The sequence below is a fragment of the Nesoenas mayeri genome, assembly GCF_963082525.1.
Source record: "Nesoenas mayeri genome assembly, chromosome: 7".
Taxonomy (NCBI): domain Eukaryota; kingdom Metazoa; phylum Chordata; class Aves; order Columbiformes; family Columbidae; genus Nesoenas; species Nesoenas mayeri.
This window is the reverse complement of record NC_137551.1, coordinates 12,698,226-12,706,152: the sequence shown is the minus strand read 5'-3', so window position 1 is coordinate 12,706,152 and position 7,927 is coordinate 12,698,226.

Below are 7,927 nucleotides of genomic sequence, written 5' to 3'. Positions count from 1 at the left end.
GTACAGCAGCACCTCTCACGGCTTTCTGCAGCTACACACCTGCAAGACAGAAACTGTCCTTCCATGTCTTTCTCTTGCAACTCGCATCTGAAAAATTATCATGGCCCTTTTTCCTTACAAGATTATCTGGGACCAGTTACCCTGATTTCCAAATCCTAATACAGTAATACAAAACTAGCCTAGCTTTATATACAACTTTTTGGAGAACTCAGGTGTCCTAGAAGTCTGACCTTTTATGAAAGTGCTGATCTACTGTCTTGGCAAAAAATATGATGATTAACACTGCAGACACATTAACATCCTTTTGTGGTTGATGTTCATTTGTCAAATACAAGAAGCAGGTACCTATGTAGTGATAAAGAAACCCTGAGTTGTTTAGCAATTTTGCTTGGAAATACTTAATATGTGCAAGTATTGTATTTCTAAGCCTCCCTTTACCTGTTCTGCATTGTATTGTTTTACCTTTGAACACATAAGAACCAGTCTTGAGTTATGTTCAGCTCAGTAGAAGCAATCTGTTGCCTGTGATGGCCACTAAATCTGTGGCAGGACTCATCTCCAGAAGATTCATTAGCCATGAAAGAACTTCACTTCTGTTCTACAACTGGAATATCTGTTTCCTTTAACAAAAATACCCCACAGTACACCAGAGAAGAGTAAAATTAGTCCCACTAGCTTTTGGGAGAATAAGTACCAAGTGTGTCTGCTCTCTCAACGCCAGTTCAGTCATCCCTACGTTGCCGAGACAGCTGCACTACTTCAGCTCTGTGTGTTTTTTCTTTAGTCACCTATGGTGTACTTGCACTCAGACTCCCTGTGATAAACGCTCTTAACCCTCCATGTATTGAAGTAACACGTTAATTGACAACCTAGGTAATTTCTGGCCATATTATAGAAGCTGATGGGAAGACTCACCTTCGACACCAGAAGGACAAGTATGCTGGCTATGGGATGCTGATCTGGGCTTTCCAAACAGCTGCCCTAAGTGACATCCCTACCACAAAGCCCAGTACCATAAAGAAGAAGTATCCTCTTCCAGGAGCTGCTTCACCAGTGAAACAGCACCATTTAGTACAGCGCAGGAAGAATGGACAAGAAAAACAGCAAGAGAGACCTGCCCTTTATCACCCACCCACTCCACCAGAGAAAGATTTGTTTAATACAACACAGGAAGAAGGTGAAAGAACAATACAAGCAGACATGCCCTTTCTGTCACCCATCAACACAACTTCCAACAAGATCTTCAAATGCACCTACCAAGGAGACTTGCTCAAACTCCACTCAGGCTGGGGAGGCAGATGGGGTCCAGACCAAGAACTCCCCAGGATCACCAAGTGCTGGAGGGTGCTTGTACTGCAGGCAGACACTAATGAATAAACAGGCCAATCACTATGGTTATTTTTGATTACAGTTGGAGATGATTAAGAATGGCAGGAAATGGTTAGATAAAAAAAGAGTAAATGCAAGATTTCCTCACACGGTAGTTTCCGCTCCTCAAGTCATATTTGGATGCTCTGAACTTAGCTTTGAAATGCTGATGTTCCATTGATGCTCTTTCCAATGCTCACATTGGCACTCACAGCACCTGCAATGGCTTGGCAGCTTTACCAACTTGCTAATATGAGTTTTGGAGCAGTTGGTTTGTTAATGGGAAAAGCCTCTAGGAACAGCTAAGGTAGAGCAGAGATCATTCCACGATACTCTTCCCACCATACTGCATTACGAAATTGTGGAGCAAGCATCTCCTACCAGCCTTATCATAGACAAAACAGAGTAGAATGGACAGCCTGGTGCCAGCCCAGCCTGAGTACAAGTTTCTCACATGTATTTTAGTGTGCCATAATTTCACATGCAGCAAAATATTCCAATGTTGGGAAAAACGCTCATTTTTCTTTCTCCTTGAACCTCTGATCTTTAGCAATTATATCTAGCTCACAACGATTATCTGGTTTTTCTTACTTAAAAAAAAAAGTTGCTCAGCTAGCAGTGGCCATCAGCAACATCAGTTTAGATCAGACTCACAACAAGGTGTAAGATACCCAAGAACTATCAAGCTGTCTAACCTGCCTGTCTACATTTTTAGGTATATGCAAGACACCCGCAGCCTTACTATAAATGTTTCTAAACTGGCTTAGATGAAAGAGCAGCTAGAGGCATCTAGAAAAGGCCTCAGAAAGTATCCTGTCCCATTCCTTTTGCACCTGAAGACACTCATGACAAGGCCAACTGCAATTTGTAGTACTGTTCCTGCTCTCAGAAATGTGTTTTTTCATGGTTTTGGTGCTTGGTTTTTTTGTTTGTGTTTTTTTTTTTAAAAGAGCTTCATACAAAAGAAATTAAGAGTATTAAAGTCATTGTACACTTTCAGATTTTTCTACTAAATAATAATATTAATGGGAGTGCTAGGCTTTTCTAATTATTGCTCAATGAAACAGCCCCAGCAGACAGTGAGAAGTACCCTTCTGCAAATTCTTCTTACAAGCCGTGGCTATAACTCAGAAATAAAACTATATTCCCATTCCCTTACAAAAGCTTTATATTTCTTTATGAACATATTGGGAGTTACGATCTCTTTTTCCCATTTCCAGCACTAAGCTTGCAAGAACATAATTTATTGCATAGATAAAGCACAGTATTTTTTTTTCTTTTTTACAAAAGGTATCATGCTCCTGAAACATTTTCTTCCCATTGTGCCCTTTGAGAACTCTTTTTTTTTAAATACTTTTTTTTTTTTAAAAAAAAAAGGATGCCTTGTGCTTGAAATCCATATCTGCTATTTTATTTTTCCAGAAGCAAGATTATTGTGATATCTTTCCATACTTTTATTCTGCAGGGCTGACTCTTTAAGAAGATAGAAGACGGATGAGCTAACTGAAAGCAAAGCACATTATCAGTTCCAGTGTCACCTAAATCTTTATCCAAAGCCTGAGTTTCATCCCACCTCCATGTTCCTGCTTCAGCATTATTTAAAGAGAAAATACTGCAAGTCGTGGAGCTTGCTTCATAATGACAGACCGTTTCAGAGTTAAGAAAATATTGTGCAATTTGTTTTCTGCAATAAAAAAAACCAAAAACCAGGACATCATATTTCTCATACCCTGCCTCCTCAAAATTTATTTTTTTCTCACTTAAAAGTTCAGGTCATTCTGCTAATCCCTTTACAAAGAGGTCCACAGAACACTTCTGGCAAGTCTAAAAGTAGCAGACTGTGGTGTATGGGTAGAAATTGTTGTGCCAGATACACTTGTGGGTTTTCCTGGCAACAGACCACAGCTACTTATTTAACTATGCCCTCAGATGCTGTTTCTCAGAGACTTGGGAAGACACATATCCCAGGGTTGGAACTTAAAAGCAAAGAATTTAAATTCAAGAATAACTTGGTGCAACTTCTACCATGATGCAGCAGCCTTAACAATAAAGTTTGGGGTTTTCTGTTTTTTTGGTTTTTTTCAATTTTCTTCTCCCTTTAAGCCTAAGCAAGATACTGAAACAAAGTCACGGGATCAAGAAGGGAAAGAAACATTCATGTTCAACTGATCATAATCACGCCAAAGTTTTCATGGGTTTCCTCCAGGAACAGAAAAGCTAAACAATTTCTATTTGTGCCATACAGTCCTGTACTTCAAAAATCATTGTCCTTCCTTCCATTCTCAGCTTACTGATGATTTAGGACAGCAGTGCTGCAGCAACACTTCAGTGTGGGTCTCCTGATACTTATGATAAGAACTTACTGGCAAAGAGTCTCCCATAAAAGCCTCAGGGTATAATTGAGGCCCACAGCTAACACTTCATCCACAAAAAGCATCTACCTCCACTGACAGTTGCTGGGAACACTTCCAAGCCACCATCTTTGACAGTGTTTAGGGACTCACTATCTAACTAATAAATAAAGGGAAGCCAGAAGTTTCCTTCAAACACACTGAGGCAGGATAGGGATTTTCACATAGTTCAGGCCGGAAAAGAAGAAATAGTCTTACAGGCTCTGGCACTGACAGTCTCCAACACACACACAAAAAAAAAGAGAAACAACAATTTTTATTATCAGACCTTAGCGCGAGGGATATTCACTCTGCCTTACTACAACCTCATTCTTTTTCACAGCCCTTCTGAGTCACCCATCAGAGTAACAAAATACACTTGGTCCTTAGCCACCGTCTACAAGCTTAGCAGAAGAGATCGATGTCTCAATGTCTGCCTAATAGAGGGACTTGAAGAGGAAAAAAGAAACCTCAAAGAAACTACAAAAACGCAGAATAAAGTGAATATTAATTAAATAGATCTGGATTATATTTTACTGAAAATATGCAGTATCAAGTTTAACTCTTTGTATACTCAGCTTTAAAAACTGTCCTGCAAATTGCAACACTGCTGTTTCTGCTTTAGTATTCCTCCAATAAATTAGTTAATTTCAGGATTAACAGACTGATAACAATGATATAATTTTATTTTCAATGCTCAATATCAAAATGTACCAACTTCCACAATTTACAAGAACATAGAATTTACTGAGCAAGAATCTCACTGACAGAAAGGAGATGTAAACCATAGTTAAACAAGCCTAAATATCCCACTGAAAACAAGTGCCATCTTAGCATCATTTCCTCTAGTCTGGGGAAACTGGAGGAGTGTTGGTGGAAGGACTTCAGCTTTCGAGCTCTTTGGGCAAGTTAAAAACCCAAGCAGCCCATGCACCGAAACCGGGAGATGACATTCTGACCAGGCAGCTTCGCACCCGGTCGTAAGGAGATGGGGGAGCTCAGCGATGACGCCTTCTCCGGAGATGTTAAACCTCACCGCATCTCCAATCTGTCTCCAGATATGCGCATCTCCAAAAACGCACTCGCCAGCGCATTTAGCGCTGATTAATAGAGTGGAAACGCAAGCGCGAGGAAGCAGAGAGATAAATTTTATTGTTGAGACAGCGGTAAAATAAAAACCGAGTGATGCCTGCAGGGCCCCGTGAGATAAAACCCGAGAGCGGTCTGCAGGGCCGCGCCGCAAGCAGGACGCGGAGCAGCGCAGCCCGGGGGCTCCCCACCGCCCACCCGCCCCGGCCCCGCTCCGCCAGCTGGCGCCGGCCTGCGCCCCGCCCCGTGCTCCGGCCGGGACACCGGGACGGACCCACCGCGATGCCGCGACCCGGCCAGGCTCCCGGGGCGCTGCTGGGCACCAGCGCCCGGCGGCAGGGAGGCGGCCACGGGCCAGCCCTCTCGGCGGGCCGCGGCCGGGGGAAGGACCGTGGAGGCGGGCGAGGAGCGCAGCGAGCCGGGGAGGGGAGCGGGGCCATGGAGCTGAGGAGCGAGAGGACCCGGAGGGACGCAGGACGGCCGTACTCACCCACCGCGGAGCCGCGGCCCCACTTCCTGTGAGCTAGGAAATGAGCGGGCGAGCCGCCCCCTCCGCGGCCCTTAAAGGGGCGGGCGCCGGCCGCCCTCCACCGCCCTCCGCCGCCTCCGGGGCGGGACCCGGGCTGGCCGCGCGGGGGCTGCGCTCCCCGCACCCGCCGCGCCGCGTGGGGCCGTTGCCGAGCGGCCGTTAGAGTGGCGGGGCGGGGCCGCGCGCCAGCTCCTCGCCCCGAGGCACGGGCGCCCCACGCGCCGCTGCAGCCCCGGAGTGCCGGGGGTAGCGGGGGCGCCTCGTCCCCCGCCCTGCGCGCATCCCCGGGCTGGGGGCACGTTGGGCTGGGGTGCAGCCGGGGAAGGCGCGGAGCACGTGGGCTGATGCGAGGAGCGTGACACGCACAGCCGGAGGTGACTGGCCGTGGGCAACGTGCAGATCTGCCGGGGAGCGCTCGTCTGTGCGGGCCGGTTCGACCCTGCGGCAGCCCAGGCCGCCTAACGAGCACGGCAGCTTGGACATGCCGGGAGAAGCCCCAGTCTGACCCCAGGTACAGGGGCGAGCGCTGCCAGGGCCTCTCTCGGCAGGCATGGACCCGCAGCGAGCTCAGCATCCCATGATGGCAACTGCCACGGGGTATAACGCGGGAAGCGGCCGCCCTGCTGAGAGCCTGCTTGCTCTGAGCGGCGATGGACCTGCCACCCTCTGTCACGCACAGCTGCTCAGTCTGGACAGGTGTTTCTGACGCTGTGGCGCAGCGTGCTTGTGCTCTTCTTTGGGTACGACTGCTGCTCTATGTAAGCGCGGATGGCAGTGGCTGCTGTGCCAGCCATGGAGATCAAGGGCCAGCAGAGATCCAGCAGCCACACAGCGATGATGATTTATCAAATGTCAGCAAAACTGTAGAACTGTGAAGTAGCCTGTATGCTGGAGACACAGGGTCTACAACAAGGAAAATTTACTGATAATTATTTTCTACTTACTCAAATATTTATTTACAGTTCTGCATTTCAGGAAGAACGTTTCATCATATTGCTCTTTGTTTTTCTTCAGGGCTTGACTTGAACCTAGGCTTAGGATCTCATGCACTTTTGATCTCTGCATGAAGGGTGGCCTATAAGAGCTTAAAAGAGTAATGCCAAGAACAGCTCAGGAAGTGGGTGAGCTAGTAATGTTATTTCATATATCAAATGCTTTTGACCCTGCTTGTGAAAAATGGAGTCGCATGCACTCAAAAGCAAGTAAAGGCTTATTCTGTAAAGACTTGCACCCCCCACTTGATGTCACTCTGCAGGTTTGCCTGTGACTGCTCACTAGCCTGAAAGGCACCAAGAGCTTTGCACAGTGGAGTCCTCAATGGCGTCAGCAGCAGAGGCTGCCTCCTCTGTTACGAATCTGTGCTGTCGAGGTCTGCTCCCCATTTAGCACAGAGCAACCCTTTGTCTTCAGGAAGGCGGAAACCCATTTGTTCATAAATAGCTACACCACGCAGCCTGGAGGCAACTGAGTATCCAAAGACCTAGTCTGTTCAGTTTAGATTTCAAATCGTCAAACAACAAAGGTGTTTCCATGGAATACTTAAATAAATGGTGATTTTAAACAGTTTTTCCATATGGAGTGGGAGCCCTCTTACGACTCTTTGCTGTCAGGCCTCAATTCACTGCTGTGGTCCATTAGCAGGGAGGCACACTTGGCTGGTGTGACCAGCCATCTGCGTGGGCATTTTCCAGTCCTTTGAAGCTTGTCACGAGGCTGGATCATCAGTTAGGTATCAGTCAGAAATATATTTGAAGAGCCTCACAGAGAATAGAGTTATCAGGTTTTAGATTTCCATGGGTGCTCTCCTGAAACTAGGTAAACATGGGTTCATTATTTTTTTTTAAACAGTATGTAAATATACTACTATTTTAAACCTGACCTCACACGAAGTTTCAGTGTTGCATATTACAGATGGCTGTTGCACACCCTTCAGTTCCTGCTTGTCCTCTGTGTTGTGATAAAAGAGAAGGAGTTTACTAGACACCCATGTTATTTTACTGATACTGGAGCCGGTAGTGTTCTGTAGACATAATATTATTTGGAAGTACAAGGAGATAGCAGAATAGAAATAACTGAAATTACTGATTTCATTAACTAACGTTGCAGTGTAGATCTCAAACAAACTCTGGCAACCCAGCATCACCCACTGGCTGGTCTACAGAGAGCAACCAGACACTTCAGGCTTCCCAGGTACCACTTTTCTGTGCAAGAGCTGGTTGCCAGTACTTTTTTAAGTGCCAGTTTCCACTATTTACCAGAGTTCGTTCACTTCCAGAAAGATATTTTTTTTTTTTTTCAGATTGAGAGAGGCAAAGAATAGGTTTCTTAAACTCTAGTAACAACAACTTGGGGTTTCCTGGCCATCTCTATGTAAGAGGTCTGCCACGACAGGAAAAACTTTTTTTTGCAGTGATGTTCTGTACAACTTCCTGACTCTTCTATCAGAAAGATCTATTCCAAGACTAGACATTCCTCCATTCATACCTCAGATCTCTATTTACACAGACAGATGTTATAGTTCCTTTTTGGTGTTAGTCTCACAGCCCTACAG